A 19,198-nucleotide genomic window follows, 5' to 3' on the forward strand; every position below is an offset into this window, starting at 1 on the left:
CACATATGAGAAGACTGGACATTTGTGTGCCTTTTCTTTCTCTAGCCAAAACCAAACAACATTCATGCTCGTCTTTGTTTACAGCAAAAATGCTATCATTACTAAACCAAGTTTATTTTTCCTATAGTCTAATTTGGATAACAAAACAACTAAACTCACCATCTTCACCACCAAGGCATCCAACAATTGTCGACGTAATGTGATTTGATGGCAACAGAGATTCCTACAAAACATATTTAAACAGATATTGAAACATGAATTGATATCTTTCTATTATATATATGCAAAACCAAAAAGATCTTGTTGTCTGCACAAATTACAGAAAGATTAATAGATAAGTTGTATTATTTAGACAAAGCTTACAATTTAGAATTCTCATCTTCCTCCTATATAAGACATGTCCGATTGAAGTGAGCTTGAGGCTTCAACCTCCATTTTAACATTCATGAATACATCAGTTCTTAGGCTTCCAAGACATCATTCAAATTATTAGTTTAAAATTAGGAAATATGCATGTAATTATGAATAATGAACTAACAATAGTTTGAGACATGATACAACTTACTTTCTTTGATGATATTGTATATTTTGAGACAGGTCCAACCTACTTTCCTTGTTGAGTGTTAGACACACTCAGTTGAAAGCGTCATTTCTGAATGTTATCACATTCTGTTAGAAAGTAAAATTACCAAATCTATTGTAGATGTAATACTTTGATTTTAGTTTGAAATAAATCAAAAGATGTATTACAAACACATAATTTAATAGTATATGTACAATTTATATGCTAATCATTGAACTGGAAAATTTGAAGTCATGAAAAAACATAATAATATGTTTTTTGGAATTAATGTAGAAAAATGTTTTAAAAATGAATGTGTAAAATTTAACAAAGTATATACTACCAACAAAATAACCTAATATTTACTTTTAGTTAGTGAAGCTATGACAGTACAAAATATTAAATTTAATATTGGTATACAACCTCTAAGAAATATGGTGCACACCATCTCACCATTCAATTCGTGAAGGGATCTTCTGCTACCAAAGTAACCTGCTACCCATGTTGCCTCTCACAAAGAGAGGGGCAATATGGTAAATAAATGAAGTGTTTCATTTATTTACCATATTGCCCCTCTCTTTGTGAGAGGCAACATGGGTAGCAGGTTACTTTGGTAGCAGAAGATCTTAAATGATTCAATTCATATGTATATAGCAATACTAGATTCAACTCATTCAATTAATATTAGTCCTTAAATAGATAAAAAAAAGAAAAGAAAAGAGGAGTTTACCTCTTTGAAAACATGACTGTGGGAAACTTTTTCGAATCCCTATATTGAAAGAAACCCAAACAGTCATATAACTTAACCTAATTAAATGAAATGACATACAATTTGAAACTATTTCATACCAGTTTTTGAAACATATGAAGAGAAGCTTAATTTAAATCCCCAATTTTAGTTGTAAAGACATGTATCCCCATATTCTCAACTGCAAATTCCATCATCACGACAACAGCTTCCTTTCCTAGCCCCTTGCCACACCTATTCTATGCCAATCAAATATAAACAACAACGTTTTTTAAAAACCAAGCACCGTTTATATTCTTAAGAAAGTTAATTAAACATTCAGATTCTTAAAAAAAGGTAAACAAAAGTCACATTTTAGGTTCAACAATCACAATTTTTATCTCGGCCTTATGAGAATTATCCAAGTCATATAAGTATACATTGACATCCCCAACCATGACTGGGAAAGTAAGAATTATTAGTCTAAACATTTAAAAAGTTTCAAGGTTTTTTTATTATTGATACATGTCAATTGTTCACGGGGATTAAGAATGTTAATAAACAAGAATACAGATCCTTAAATAACTTCATGAACAACTTGATTTCTCTATCCGATTCAAATTATTGAATTGATCTCGTTTGGAGTTATTTGTAATGAGAAATAATAATAAAAGATGAAAATATAAGACCTACAATGTGAGTATCTCCAATGGTATAGTCTCCATCAATCAAATTCCTATTCAAAATTATGAAGGGTTGTTCATTAAAATCAAATATATATAATTTTAAATTGATCGGAAGAACAAGAAAGCAATGAAATACATATAATTAAAGTAATATATATATATATCATCACCTATACTACTAGTAATATTGTCCATCAAAGAATTTCATAAGTATGATAGATGATATCATATAATGATTAACATAATTTCATGGTAATTATAAACATAATCTCTTGATTCAGACAAAATTTTATCAAACACTTGATACACAAACTTAAATATTTAATAAGAAATGGATGTTTATTAGATAGAAAAAACAAGTTGGTGCGTTGTGGTAGAATCCAGAAAACAAATTATATAGACTATAAGTTGACCAAGAGAGATCTATAAAAGTAGAATAAATATATGAGAAAGGAATAAGAACTTATGTATGGTATTGTTACCTAAGAATAAGTGATGTGGTCACTAATCTCTAATGGTATTAGCTGCAAAATCCTTGTGGACATTCTGTCGAACACTTTGTAGGCAAAAACTTGAAGTGAGTGATAAATCAACAATAAAAATAAACAAAAAAGATGATGATGAATATGATTAAGGATATCGAAGTAATATACATAAATAGAAGAGATTCGCAGCGATTCCTCATCAAATGTATAGTCGGTTGCAACACGTCAAAGATCTAGCGAGATTGATCCAAACGAAACCATATCAAAGAAAACAACATGACCAACTCTAACACTACATCTCCTATCTCTATCTTCTTTGTCGTCGAGGGTTCGTCAATGGAAATAGATCAAACAAACGAGGCATGTCGAGCGGATGAATTAGTGTTAGGGTTTGATGAGCCTCCCTCTCTAACTCCCACATTTAATAATTAGAATACCAATTTAAAAGTCTTATATATATTTAAATTAAAAGTTTCAATTTATATCTGTTTTATTTTATATTTAGGTTTTTAAAATTAAAAATATGGGCATTTGGCCACGGGATGAAATGACTGTAGATACTAATAGATAGATAGTGTCATATTAAAGTGTGAATATTTATTATTTTATTTAATAGCAACAATAATTAAAATACAGTGGCTAATTTTGTGGCTATTGACTTTTTTTTACTAGTGTTCTTCAATGCCACTTCCTTGATTTCTTTCTAGTCTCTAGAGAATCTAGTAATCTCCATATTTTTTGAAAATTTATTCCAAAGTTTTTAGGCAAATGAACAATTTCCAAAGAGATGATCAGTTGTTTCTTCATTCCCTTCACACAACAGATAGCTTGAATCCGGAATTTCCATGTACTTCCTAATGCGATCTCCCGTGTTTAGCCTTTCCTGAAATGCAAGCCATAGAATGAATTGGTATCTCGGGATAACCTTTGACGACCAAATCAAATTAGTCCAATTTACTATTTGCTCCTTCTCTCGGATAGTGTTTCACACTTTACTTGAAATCATCTCCCCATTTTCCTCGGGTTTCCATCGATGTACGTCTGTTCTTTCGTTGAATTGGATGTTACTGATATGTTCGAAAATGTACCACCCCACCAGTATTCGTCTATGGAGCGAATTCCATAGCCCGTCTTTAATGTCTTTGACCTTGGTAGCTAGGTAGTCCCGTCTGATCCTTATGTTTCTAAATTTCTCTTTATTGATTAACGGTTGGTTCTCATACCAGGAATCATGCCAAAATAGTGTGTTTCTTCCGTCTCTCTAACTAATGTAAAAAAGTCCTACAATATTGTTTCTTAGCTTAAGGATTTTCTTTAACGATCATCCCATACCTTCGCTTATTTTGGATGTCCAAACGCTTGATTCGTGTTTCATAAACTGGGTGTGGATCCACTTGATCCCGAGTTTGTCTTGTTTGCTCTCGATGGCCCATATGTGCTTATATGTCAACGTTTTATTCCATTCAACACAATTCTTGAGCCTTATACCACCTTCTTCTTGGTTTGCAAAGTGCGGTCCACTTAGCCTTATTCCCGCCTCTCCCGCTGTTCCCCAAATAAAGTTTCTCATTAGCACGTCAAGTTCTTTCATTACCTTCTTCGGGAGCACAAATTGCTGCGACTAGTAACCGATGATTCTCATCACCATGCTTTTAATCAGCTCAATTCTTCCAGCGTATGTAAGTTTCTTTGCTTCCCATCTGGAAATTGAGTTCTTCACTTCTCGATCAGTGGCATGCAATGCGAGATTTTGATATGTTTTTTCGTGAGTGGTATGCCTAAGTATCTTACCGAGAAGCTTCTTTCTGCGATGCCCATGATGTTGTAGATGTTTACTTTCGTTTTCCTCTTTTACTACTCCGTAGAATGTCAAATTTTTATTCTCGTTGATAGTGAAACCTGTAACCTTAGAAAAAAAATGTTAGTGCAACTCTTATAGTTTTTATGGAATTAATAGAATATTTTTTGGATGGATGCAAAAGTAAAAATGTTCGGTAGTTACTGTGTAATATTAGATAAACCTAAATATTAATCAAGAGTGAAGATGTCCATTGATCTTGTATAGTCAATTAGATACTTTGTAATGTTGGATAAAATAAATTACAGTTCATCGGTGTTGGAGGTTAATATTCTTCAAATGAAAAATCTTTGCATCTTAAAATATTGAAAATTGATGATATTCTGGAAAAGAAATCTAATTACAATAAAAAAAATTAATGTTATATAAACACAATTAATATATTATAAAATTAGTAAGAAATAATTTAACTTTAAATTATATATATATATATATATATATATATATATTTTGTAATCCTAATTATCTGAAATAGGAATAGTTTAATACTTAGGTCAAAAAATAAAAATAAAAATAGATAAAAAGATGCATAGTTCAAAACATGGGTAAAAAATAAAAAATAGATAAGTAGAAACTACCAACAAAGACAATTCAATGAATCATTTACAACCCAACCCATTTATTATAATAGAATAAATTATCAAATTGTTAACACAAATTTAATACCTCTCCATAAGTTGTTTTATTAAAGAAGAGTCTAACTTGCCACAAGTAAAGCACTATGTTGTTTGTCTTGAAATTTTGCACAATTATTTTTACATATCTATGAACATATGGTATTATAAGTAGGTGTATGAATACTATTAGAACCATTAATTCCATTAATTTTAATAATAATAAAAAAACAAGTGACTTATTTTTATAGATAAAAAAAGATATAATAGGAAAAGTGACAAAGTTAAGTTTTATTTTAAAATTAATAATACAAAAATAAATGAATTATTTGATTAAATCCTTTAAAAAAATCAATTTTATTATTTAAATTTATAATATTTACAATAGTTTATCCATTATAATAGTAATAGAAAAGTTAATTAATATGATAAAACTTAAGAGTTAATAGACTCTAATTAATATAAGATAAATTTAGGATTTTTTAATCTAATTCATTAATTTCTTTATAATTTATCTAAATTATAAAAAGTTCATGTATCGAGAATAAACTAACCATCCGTTATAATATTAATTGGCTAGGATATTTGTCCTAGCCAACCGAAACACTCGGCAGTTGGGTTCAATTTCTGGCAAAAAAAAATTATTTTTCAATTTTATAAAATTAAAAAGATTAATTCATCTAGTAGTTTAAGTCATAAAAGATCTTATATAAGAAATTAAAAGTTGGATGTATAATTCGCATTCATAAGAATAAACTTATCATCCGTTGTAGCCTAGTTGGTTAGGATATTCGGCTCTCACCGACCTGTATTAAATTTCCTAAAACGAAATCTAAATTATTCAGGGAACTTCAAAATCACACTGTTGCTGATGGTGAAGGATATTCCGAAGCAAAATGAGCTGGAGGAGGATGATCTCACATAAAAGTTGAGTTTGCATATTGCTAAATACTTGTTAGATTTTTTTTACTCATATTGATGATGATTTGGTACTAATTGAATATGATTAACTCTTGCCTTCATTTTTTTTTAACTCAATTTCTCACAATGAACAAAATAAGGAGGAGATCGTCTCAAAGAGCGCTGATACTTGGAAGGGAAAGATAACTAAATCCTAGTTGATCTAAAGCACCAATCAAGAATTCTCATCTCAATGTTGATCTTAACTCGTTCGAAGAACATGACCTTGAATTGTTGGGAGATAAGAGATAGGGAAATCCAATGTTTGGTTGATTGCCTTATCGTCAATATATTTGTTGGTTGGTGTAACTAATTTGAAGTTTAGATTTTCTTGTTCAATAGATATCTAATTGGTTGGTCATCATAGTAATTTTATACTTTTACTAAAAAAATGTACTTTTTACCTCATTGCTTTGTAGTTTGTAATATCTTTGACTGTTTTTTATTATGATATTTTTTATTAGGAAAAGAGAGAGAAAAAAAAGGAAACATTAGACTTTATTTACTTCAAAAAGAGGACAAACAAGGCCCAAATGTTGCCAATTAATACAATGGGAAGATTTCTTAGTAATACATTAGCTAGCTACACGTTTTTAAGCAAAAATTCCAATTATTGACAAAAATAAAAATAAAAGATTTCTTTCTTTTAACATGGTAGGGTTGTAATTAAACATTATAGTTTGCGATTTTGAGAATAATCTCTAATTGTTAAGGTGAATTAAGTAATCTAATGATGAAAGTCTTTATATTCTAGTTTTCATAGACCTAATGTGAAACAAAAAAGTTAGATAAATCAGTATGTCAATTTTGAGTAAGATAGTGACTATTTTGTATTTTTTATTAAAATAATGTTAAAATGAATAATATTATAATAAAAGTATTACATATTAATGAGAAATGTCTCGATAGAAAACGACAAAAGTTAATAATGTAAATATTTAAAATTAGAAAAAGTTCGACAAAAAATTTGACAATAATTTGCAATTCACTGAAGGACTGTTGTTTTTTGAGAAATTGAATTTCAAAATTAGAATTATATTATTGATTTACTTGTCATGATCCACACAAGCCCTAACATTTCATTTGAGCTAACTAAAAGGAAGTTTGAAACATTTTGATTTAAACAATTATGTGTTTTCCTATTTTGAATAAATTATTGTAGTTTCTAGCTAAAAACAAAACATTCTTCTACTCCCAATAGTTTATCTATGTTTGAGGTTTTACTTCACACATTTGAATAAAGATTTGATATGAAAATAATGATTGAAGCTAAACAAACTCATTTTACTTGCTTTCCAATATAACCATTTCAGTTGTGAGTAAGTTCTTTACCTTGTGACGACACGATTAACAAGGCGACACGATAGACACAGGTAGGGATGACAATGGGTACCCGTATGTCTGATACCCGTGGGTATTCGATAGTCGGATTCATATATTTTAAATTGGGTACGGGGTCGGGCATGGGGTATGAGAGAAAGTACCCGATTGGGTACGAGTTCGGGGATGGGTATTGTGCAAAACCTAAACCCGATACCCGACTATATATAAAAAATACAAAGTTTTTAATTAAAATTTAATGTTACATTTCAAATATATCATCATTAAAAATATCATCATAAATATTTTGTTCTTTTCCACACTCCACTCCAAAATTATTTTCTTTATATTCCCAAAATTAGACTTGGTGAGTTTTCCCTCAAGTTCCTGCGGCCTTCCTTTGTAAGAATGATCGCAGACGAACTCCTTTCTTTGTGAGCATGATTGGTGAGGTTCTTCGGATCAATCTCCCCGTACACGGCGACGATGAAGAGATTTTCTCCCCATTCTGATCATCATCATCATGTAACGCAGGCATGCTGAAAAATAATTTGTTCGAATTTTCATATATGTCAACTTGTACCAGTTGATCTCGACAGAGTTATCTCTTTAGTACTGTTAGAAGGTCTCATACGAATACTGATCGAACAAGGATTTGTTTGAAACCATACTCCAATCGGTTTGATTCGATGGTTTATTTGAAAAAATTGAGGCATGTATTCTTTCGCGATTATATTCTGCCGTAGTTCTTTTCATCGTTTTCAATGAAAGGGATTTGCTTCGTATATGAATAATTAACGGTGTTCGTTTCATGAGAAGTCGCCGTCTCCGACGAGATTCCTCCAATGACGAGCACACAATGAGGAGAGGATGCGGTTACCATTCTGGACTCTTTAATAAGCGGTGACGAAAGAAGAATGATTTACGAGATGGGATTGATTAATTGGAAATGAGAGTGAAGATGGTCGAGGTGGGGTTAAAGTGAAGACTGAAAGTAAGTTATTATAAAACAGTGATGTGTAAAATTAATATATTAAATAAATAAATAATTAAAATTACATTTAAATATTTTAACAGAAACGGTGTTAGAGGTTAAACTTAAATATAAGAAAAAATGGCAAGGAGAGTTCTTTAAATGAAAAAAAATTAGGTGAATCATAAATTTGATAAAATCACTCTACTAGAGTCTTAAATTTGTCCTTTATCCCATATAAATATCATTAGGTATTCAAAATTTAGAGTTTACATAAAATCGTTGTGAGAGTTGTAAACTCATAAAATCAAAAGTTTACTTAAATATTAAAATTTTGTTTAAAAAAACAATAGTTATATATCATTATGTATATATATAATTAAGTACTTTATTTATAAATAATTTAAAAATAAAATAAATTAAAAAATAATAATAATAATAATAATAATAAGTAAATGACATTATAAAAATTTATATTTACAAAATTAATTATATTATATAATTTAGTTGAATAAATAATAACTTTTTTTAATTTATAAATATAAATTTATTTATTTTTAATACGAAATCATAAAATAAAAATTATTTGTAAACTCGTAAATTTAAAATTATAAGAGTTAAATATTTAAGAGTTACCCAAAATTAGATTTATTACCTTATTTAAAATCGTAAAATCTTAATAATTAATTTGAAATTTGAACTAGATTAATGGATGTAACACATACCCAAATAATTGTATATCTGTCCAAATCATTTTTTTCGGAATTAAATTAGAACTACCATTACACCCCACGACCATGGTTCACTTCTTAAACTCAAAGCGCTTGCGCTTCTAGATGGAATCGAACCGTGATATTTGAGTTTTTTAGGCCGACTCTTACCACTAAGCTACCTTGGAAGGGTCTGTCCAAATCATTTATAGCAGTCCAATTTGGTAAAAAACAATATCCCTACCATCTGAATTCCATCAATCAAAATTTAGCGTTAACAATTTTAGAGATACTCAAAAAAATCAATAATTTCAACGATTATCTCCACTGATTTTTCAGAAAATCTCTATCGCCATAACAATATATTTAAATTATATTTTTCATAAATATTTACTAAATACAATATTTAATTATTATTAATAGTCTAGTATAACTTTTTTATTGGGTTGTTTATTCTTAAAAAAATTATTATGAGTAATTTATTACAAAATTAAATACATTATTTAATTTAGTTGAATAAATAATAACCTTTTTTAATTTATAAATATAAATTTTATTTATTTTTAATATAAAATCGTAAAATCAAAATTATTTATAAACTCGTAAAATTTTATTATCGTAAATTAAAAGTTGTAAGAGTTAAATATTTAAGAGTTACCCAAAACTAAATTTATTACCTTATCTAAAATTGCAAAGTTATAAAATTTTAAGAGTTAATTCCAGATTTGAATTATATTAACGGATTGAATACATATCCAAATAATTGTATATTTGTCCAAATCATTTTTTCGGAAATAAATGAGAACTAGCATGACACCCCACGACCATGGTTCACTACTTAAACTCAAAGCGCTTGCACTTCCAGATAAAATTAAATCGTGATATTTAGGTTTTTTAAACCGACTCTTACCACTGGATTACCTTGGTAGGGTATGTCCAAATCATTTATAGAGCCTAATTTGGGAAATACAATATCCTTACAATCTGAATTTCAACAATCAAAATTTAGCGTTAACAATTTCAAAGATACCCAAAAAAATCAATAATTTAACCGACCACCTCCTTCGATTTTCCAGAAAATCACTATCGCCATAACAATATATTTAAATTATATTTTTTCATAAATATTTACTAAATACAATATTAATAGTCTAATATAACTTTTTTATTGTGCTGTTTATTTTTAACAAATTTATTACGAGTAATTTATTATAAAATTAATTATATTATTCAATTATTTGAATAAATAATATTTTTTTTAATTTATAAATATAAATTTATTTATAATATAAAATAAAAAAATCAAATTTATTTGTAAACTCGTAAATTTTTATTATCGTAAATTTAAAATTTTAAGAGTTAAATATTTAAGAGTTTAACAAAAATTAGATTTATTACCTTATTTAAAATTTTAAAATTTTAAGAGTTAATTTGAGATTTGAACTAGATTAACGGATTGAATACATATCCAAATAATTTTATTTCTGTCCAAATCATATTTTTCAGAATTAAACGAGAACTAGCATGACACCCCACAGCCATTGTTCACTACTTAAACCAAAAGCGCTTACGCTTTCAGATGGAATTAAACCGTGAGATTTTAGTTTTTTAAGCCGACTCTTAACACTAGGTTACCTTGGTAGGGTTTGTCCAAATCATTTATAGCCGTCTAATTTGGGAAAAAACAATATCCCTACCGTCTGAATTTCAACAATCAAAATCTACCGTTAACAATTTCAGAGATACTCATAAAAATCAATAATTTCACCGATCACCTCCACTGATTTTTTTGAAAATCTCTATCGCCATGAAAATATACATGAATTATAATTTTTCATAATTATTTACTAAATACAATATTTTATTATTATTAATATTATAGTATACTTTTTTGTGGTTGTTTATTCTTAACAAATTAATTATGAGTAATTTATTACAAAATTAATTATATTATTTAATCTAGTCGAATAAATAATAACCTTTTTTTAATTTATAAATATAAATTTAATCATTTTAAATATAAAATCGTAAAATCAAAATTATTTGTAAATTTTTAAAAATTTATTATCATAAATTTAAATTCCAAGAGTTAAATATTTAAGAGTTTACCCAAAATTAGATTTATTACCTTATCTAAAATCGTAAAATCTTATAATTTTAAGAGTTAATTTGAGATTTGAACTAGATTAACCGATTGAATACATATCCAAATAATTGTATATCTGTCTAAATCATTTTTTTAGAATTAAATGAGAACTAGCATGACACCCCACGACCATGGTTCACTACTTCAACTCAAAGCGCATGCGCTTCCAGATGGAATCAAACTGTGATATTTGAATTTTTTAAGCCGACTCTTATCACTAAGCTACCTTGGTTTGTTCTGTCCAAATCATTTATAGAATTCTAATTTGAGAAAGTACAATATCCCTAGCGTCTTAATTTCAACAATCAAAATCTAGCATTAACAATTTCGGAGATACTCAAAAAATCATTAATTTCACCGCTAACCTCCTCCGATTTCCTCGAAAATCTCTATTGCCATAACAATATATTTAAATTATATTTTCCATACATATTTACTAAATACAATATTTGTTTTTGGGGAGGGGGAAATGTTAAATCCATTTCATTTAAATCCAAAAAGTGGGAGGGTTAAGAATCAAAGTTATACAAATCTTAGCTATGATTAAAAGCTGACAATCAAACGACCTTAAAGAACCTGATTAGTAGCAATCAAACATACAAGAAACAGAGATTAGAAACACAAATTACAAACTATATCAAATCCTAATTATTCCAATCAGGATTTTTATTTCCATACCAACCTGATATTTCAACAGGTTGTTTTTCTTCTTCTTCTTCCTCTTCCCCTTACCCATCCTCTTGTAATTAAAGGGAATGAACTGAAGAAGTTTATGAATACTGTCTATTCTCATTTTAATTTGTTTATTTATATGAACCCGTTTTGATTTGATAGAAAAAATTATTCTTCGGGATTTCTAGGATCTTCATCTTGTTGTTCTCAACTTGGATTTTGAGATCATTGTCTTTATTTCCTTCAACTTCATCTTTGGAACTCTCAACAACTTTGGATTTCTCTATATCAACCTTGGAATTATCTTCTTCCTCTTTATTAGCCTAAGTACCTTCCTCTATGTTTTCATCAACAAACACTTTAACTTGATTTGATTGAGAATCCTCAACTATCTCTTCAACATGATTAGGTTGAAGTTCCACCTTCTTCTTCGTACTGCTTTCTTCTTGTACATAATTTTCTTTATCTTTTATTTTCTGTTCTTTAACCACATTTTGCTCTTTGAAAAAGGGCACATATGTTTCATTTTCTTGCATCTTTATTTTCTGACATTTATGAATATTCTGATTTTTTTCTTAGCCAAATCACATTTTGAACTTGCATACTGAAAGCTATTACAATACAATATTTTATTATTACTAATAGTCTAGTATAACTTTTTTATTGTGTTGCTTATTCTTTACAAATTTATTAAATTACGAGTAATTTATTAAAAAATCATTTATATTATTTAATTTAGTTGAATAAATATAAAACTTTTTTTTAATTTATAAATATAAATTTATTTATTTTTAATATAAAATCATAAAATCAAAATTATTGGTAAACTCGTAAAATTTTAATATCGTAAATTTAAAATTGTAAGAGTTAAATATTTAAGAGTTTAACTAAAATTATATTTATTACCTTATCTAAAATCTTAAAATTTTAAGAGTTAACTCAAGATTTAAACTAGATTAACGGATTAAATACATATCTAAATAATTGTATATCTTTCCAAATCATTTTTCTCGAAATTAAATGAGAACTAGCATCATGACACCCCACGACCATTGTTCACTACATAAACTCAAAGTGCTTGCACTTCTAGATGGAATCGAACCATGACGTTTGGGTTTTTTAAGCCGACTCTTACCACTAGACAACCTTGGTAGGGTCTGTCCAAATCATTTAGAACAGTATAATTTGGGAAAGAATAATATCTCTACCGTCTGAATTTCAATAATCAAAATCTAGCATTAACAACTTCGAAGATACTCAAAAAAATCAATAATTTCACCGATCATCTCCACCAATTTTCCAAAAAATCTCTATCGCCATAACATTAAATATAAATATTTATTGAATACAATATTTTATTATTATTAATAGTCTATTTTAACATTTTTATTATGTTGTTTATTCTTTACAAATTTATTATGGTTAATTTCTTACAAAATTAATTATACAATATATTTAATTTTTTTTAAATATTTACTAAATACAATATTTAATTATTATTAATAACAATATATTTAATTTTTTTTAAAATATTTACTAAATACAATATTTAATTATTATTAATAGTCTAGTATAACTTTTTTTTATTGTGTAGTTTATTCTTAACAAATTTATTACGAGTAACAAAATTAATTATATTATTTAATCTAGTTGAATAAATAATAACCTTTTTTAATTTATAAATATAAATATATTTATTTTTAATATAAAATCGTAAAATCAAAATTTTTTGTAAACTCATAAAATTTTATTATCGTAAATTTAAAATTTTAAGAGTTAAATATTTAAGAGTTTATCCAAAATTAGATTCGTTACCTTATCTAAAATCGTAAAATTAGATTTATTTTAAGAGTTAAATATTTAAGAGTTAATTCGAGATTTGAACTTGATTAACGGATTGAATACATATCTAAATAATTGTATATCTGACAAAATCATATTTTTCAGAATTTAATAAGAACTAGCATGACACCCCACAGCCATGGTTCACTACTTCAACTCAAAGCGCTTGTGCTTCTAGAAAGAATCAAACCGTGATATTTTGGTTTTTAAGTCGACTCTTACCACTAGGCTACCTTGGTAGGGTATGTCCAAATCATTTATAGCAGTCTAATTTTTGAAAGAACAATATGCCAAACGTATGAATTTCAACTATCAAAATCTACCGTTAAGAATTTCAGAGATACTTAGAAAAATCAATAATTTCACTGATCACCTCCACCAATTTTCTTGAAAATCTTTATCCCCATAACAATATACTTAAATTATATTTTTTCATAAATATTTACTAAATACAATATTTTATTATTTTTAATAGTCTAGTATAACTTTTTTTATTGTGTTATTTATTCTTAACAAATTTATTACGAGTAATTTATTACAAAATTAATTATATTATTTAATTTAGTTGAATAAATAATACTTTTTTTAATTTATAAATATAAATCTATTTATTTTCAATATATAATCGTAAAATCAAAATTATTTGTAATTTTGTAAAATTTTATTATCGTAAATTTAAAATTGTATGAATTAAATATTTAAGAGTTACACAAAATTAGAATATTACCTTATCTAAAATTGTAAAATCTAATAATTTTAAGAGTTAATTCGAGATTGAACTAGATTAACGGATTGAATACATATCCAAATAATTATATATCTATCCAAATCATTTTTTTCGGAATTAAATGAGAACTAGAATGACACCCCACGACCATGGTTCACTACTTAAACTCAAAGCGCTTGTGCTTCCAGATGGAATCAAACCGTGATATTTGAATTTTTTAAGCCGACTCTTACCGTTGGGCTACCTTGGTAAGGTCTGTCTAAATCATTTATAGAAGTCTAATTTGGGAAAGAACATTATCCCTATCGTCTAAATTTCAACAATCAAAATCTAGCATTAACAATTTCGGATATACTAAAAAAACTCAATAATTTCACCGATCACCTCCACTGATTTTCTTTAAAATGTCTATCGCTATAACAATACATTTGAATTATATTTTTTCATAAATATTTACTAAATACAATATTTTATTATTATTTATAGTCTAGTATAACTATTTTATTGTGTTGTTTATTCTTAAAAAATTTATTACAAAATTAATTATATTATTTAATTTAGTTGAATAAATAATATATTTTTTCAAATTAATAAATATAAATTTATTTATTTTTAATATTAAATCGTAAATTCAAAATTATTTGTAAACTCGTAAAATTTTAAGAGTTAAATATTTAAGAGTTACACAAAATTAGATTTTTACCTTATCTAAAATTGTAAAATCTTATAATTTTTAAGAGTTAATTTGAGATTTGAACTAGATTAACGGATTGAATACATATCCAAATTATTGTATATCTGTCCAAATCATTTTTTTGGAATTAAATGAGAACTAGCATGACACCTCACGACCATGGTTCACTATTTAAACTCAAAGCGTTTGCGCTTCCAGATGGAATCAAACTGTGATATTTGAATTTTTTAAGCCGACTCTTACTGCTGGGCTACATTAGTAGGGTCTGTCCAAATAATTTATAGAAGTCTAATTTGGAAAAGAACAATATTTCTACCGTCTAAATTTGAACAATCAAAATCTAGCATTAACAATTTTGGAGATACTCAAAAAAATCAATAATTTCACCGATCACCTCCACTGATTTTCTTTAAAATCTCTATCGCTATAACAATATATTTGAATTATATTTTTTCATAATTTTTTACTAAATCCAATATTTTATTATTATTTATTGTATAGTATAACTTTTTTATTATAATGCGAAGGATCAGGATGAAAATGGAAGATGAATCTCAAATTGTTGAGGAAACTCAAAAGGAAGACACCCAAAATTTCAAAGCTGAAACAGAGAATTCAAAAGCCGATAAAGAAGATTCCAAAACCGATGTGGAGTCTGAAGCTGAAGCCGAAGATAAGGAAGACTAAAACACAGAAATTCAAGTTGAAAATAACAAAGGTAAAAGCCCTGAAATTCTCATAAACAATTATTTCTACCAAATCAGAATGGGCTCGTACAATGAGAGAATTCAAAATGAGAAAGAACAATACTCATCATCCTCTTCAATACAATCTCCTTACATCGTCAGAGGAAGGGGAAGAAGGCCTCTCAATGAAGATAGATGGTATGCGAAAATTCCTAGCTGGGATAGTTAGGTTTAAATGTAGTCTTTTCTGTTAGTAATCTCTGTTTTTTTAGAATGTATGAATGCTACTAATTAGTGTTTTTAGGGTCTTTTGATTGTCATACTTAGTCATAGTTAGGGTTTGTGTAGATTTGATTTATGACCCTCCCACTTTTGGGATTTTAATGAAATAGTTTTAACCGTTTTCTAAAAAAAAATAATATAAAAAATTAATATCAACAACTTGTGGACTCATTTCAATTTGAGGGGTATTAACAACAATTAATAGATTATGGGATAAATTTTTAAATGTTCATTTTTAAAATTTATGTCTCGTAATTGATCAGTCCCACTAATCAAGTCATTCTCAAAGAATTTTTCATTTCTTGATTTCTATGTTCTTGTAGTATGAGATGGACAACCGAATTATATACCTTAGACCTTTCGGTATATCCAATAAAATACCCACCTATGCTCTTTGGATCTAATTTTTTTTTAATGAATTATAAATTCTTATTTGAGATAGGAAACCCCAAGCATGTATATGTTGTAAACTTAGTTTCCATCCTTTAAATAATTCAAATGGCGTCTTTGGAACTACTTTAGATAGAACCCGATTTAATATATACATAGTCATCTTTAACACTTTAGTCCACAAAACTTTGGGTTCTTTAAATTACTCCACATACTTCTTATTATGTCAATTTGTTAGGATCAGGTGCAACAATTGAGATGGGGTATGACTATGTTGAACGCTTCTTTAACTTCAAGACGAATATAACCTTGTTAAAGGTTAGATTCTACTTCTATTCTTCAAAAGTTTTCACAAACTCTTGATCGAAGTCAAGTGAGAACAGTTTTTTTTTTTATACTTGTAGTGGAAGATAAAAGATTGAAAAATACAGAATGAAAAGAACACAAAACACAGAGTTTATTTATGGATGTTCAGAGAAAACTCTCCTACCTCACCCCTTTTTCTGCAAGAAGAAGGATATTCACTAAATGAATTGGTTTGAATAAAATAGTTACACAAACTCGGTCGGATGACCAGGACTTAGACAATGCCTGTTTCCGAACTCCTAGTACATAACACTCTATTGAACAGAACATATTTTGTCAATTTACAATACTGAAATCTCACACAGAAAGAATAGTATGTGAATTACAGGGTAATATTAATCTTAGAAAATTTGAGATTGTATAATGCTTGAAGGCTTGAGTTGGTTCGCGAAGATTGATTGCAAGATTGTATGTATGAAAGACCAGCGTTAATCAAGAAATTATCGAGAGAGATTGCAAAAAAATGGTGTTGCAAATTGTCCTCCAATTTCTTCTTAAATAGATAACTCCTCAACAGACAAATTTGCTTTAGTTGATAGGTGTCATATTTCGGTTTGATGTGTGCCAGGGTAGTACGTCAGAGAATATGCATTTGATCGTGAGTGTAATGGATGATGATAGTGCGTCGAATATTCTTTAAGAGATCGTGGTGTACTAGGAATGTACATCACATGAAGTCTTAATTAGTTTAGCACGTGGCAGTCTTCTATAGGTTTAACTCAATTACTGTGTCATCTGCTAATAACGGATTCGGTTGATGCGCTGGAGAGGGATTTCAGATGCTTGATCAAATACCAAATTTGATTAAGAACCGGAAGTGCATCATAAAATCTGAACTTGATCAAATATTGAATTTAATCATATACCGAAAGCGCTTCATAAAACCGAAGTTCTAAAAAACCAGAAGCGCTTCATATAAAATCGAAGAGGTTAAATACCGAAAGCGCTTCATATAAAACCGAAGAGGTTAAAATACCAGAAGCGCTTCATATAACCAAAGAGGTTAAATACTGGAAGCACTTCATATAAAACTGAAGTGGTTAAAATACCGGAAGCGTTTCATATAAAACATAAGAGGTTAAATACCGGAAGTGCTTCATATAAAACCGAACATGAATGAAACCGAAAGCGCCTCTCAAAAGTCACACGCTTCTCCAAAAACCAAAGTGAACAAAATGCTAGAAGCGCTTCTCCAAAAATCGAAGTGAACAAAATGCTAGAAGCGCTTCTCCAAAAATCGAAGTGAACAAAATGCTGGAAGCGCTTCTCCAAAAACTGAAGTGAACAAAATGTCGGAAGCGCTTCTCCAAAAAACCGAAGTGAACAAAATCCTGAAAGCGCTTCTCCAAAAACCGAAGTGAACAAAATGTCGGAAGCGCTTCTCCAAAAACCGAAGTGAACAAAATGCCGGAATCGCTTCTCCAAAAACCGAAGTGAACAAAATGTTGGAAGCGCTTCTACAAAAACCGAAGTGAACAAAATGTCGGAAGTGCATCTCTAAAAACCGAAGTTGATCAAATACCGAATTTGATCAACTACCGAACTTGATTCCCATTTTGGTTTTCTTCACTTTGAACTTACACATAATCAATTTTACACAACTCAGTTTTATTGATACACTTAAAATTAATAAAAGTCTTTAACCTAACACAATTAATATCTTATTTCATTTTTTTATCTAAAGAACCATGCATGGTGTATTGGAAACAATCTCATATTCTTGAAGAAATTTAGCAGATGGACCAGGTATTTGTTCATTTCGTCCTTATAACGTAGCAAATATAGATATATCTCTCATGAGAAATCATCAATAAATATAATAAAGTATTTAAGACTACTTGCTTCCATATCTGGATAACAAATATATGTATGTATGATTTCAATAAATTTGTTCTCCTATTTACATATTTTTTGGATGTGTTTGTTTGCTTATCTTTAATGCAATTAATACAAGTCTTAAAATTGGTAAAATCCAAGGCACTAAGTACCCCTTCGTTCGATAATCTTTTAGTTATTTCAATAGAGATGTGTTCTAATCTCTAGTATCACAAAATAGAGGAATCTTCATTCATAAAACATTATCTTAACCTAATAGTGACATGCATAGAATTATAGAAATGATCATTTTTCAATTAATACGATAAAGTCCATCAAAGAAAATACCATAACCAACAATATATTCATGAGATAAACTTAAGTCATTATATATTAAGTTAAATGGAAAACCCAAAGGTGTAGGTTTTAAAACTAAAATCAAGTTCTTAGAGAAACCACAATATTCCTCATGTGCATTATATGATTGTTTTTCCAGGCTGCCCATAAAGGATACTTATTAGATGCCACATTTGATCAATAACCGGTCTTAATATAAATACTGAAGTCATTTAATACCAAACACGCTCTATTAAATACCAAAATCATTTAATACCGGATACACTTCATTAAATACTGAAGTCATTTAATACCGGAAGCACCTACGTGGAAATTTCGGTATTTGC

At 28.2% G+C, this 19,198-nt stretch overlaps 2 long non-coding RNA genes across 2 annotated transcripts; both read right to left on the reverse strand.

The window, feature by feature from the left end:
• Nucleotides 1-597: 597 nt before the first annotated feature.
• Nucleotides 598-1,516, reverse strand: LOC124913881. Its single transcript, XR_007096789.1, has 3 exons — nt 1,412-1,516; nt 1,293-1,331; nt 598-652 (listed from the first exon to the last, which is right to left on the reverse strand). It is a non-coding gene; the product is annotated as an uncharacterized LOC124913881 (long non-coding RNA).
• Nucleotides 1,513-2,769, reverse strand: LOC124913880. The gene is made up of 3 exons (XR_007096788.1): nt 2,629-2,769; nt 2,458-2,531; nt 1,513-1,544 (listed from the first exon to the last, which is right to left on the reverse strand). It is a non-coding gene; the product is annotated as an uncharacterized LOC124913880 (long non-coding RNA).
• Between the last annotated feature and the right edge of the window lie 16,429 nt (nt 2,770-19,198).

Source organism: Impatiens glandulifera, chromosome 9 (assembly GCF_907164915.1).
Source record: "Impatiens glandulifera chromosome 9, dImpGla2.1, whole genome shotgun sequence".
NCBI classification, from domain to species: domain Eukaryota; kingdom Viridiplantae; phylum Streptophyta; class Magnoliopsida; order Ericales; family Balsaminaceae; genus Impatiens; species Impatiens glandulifera.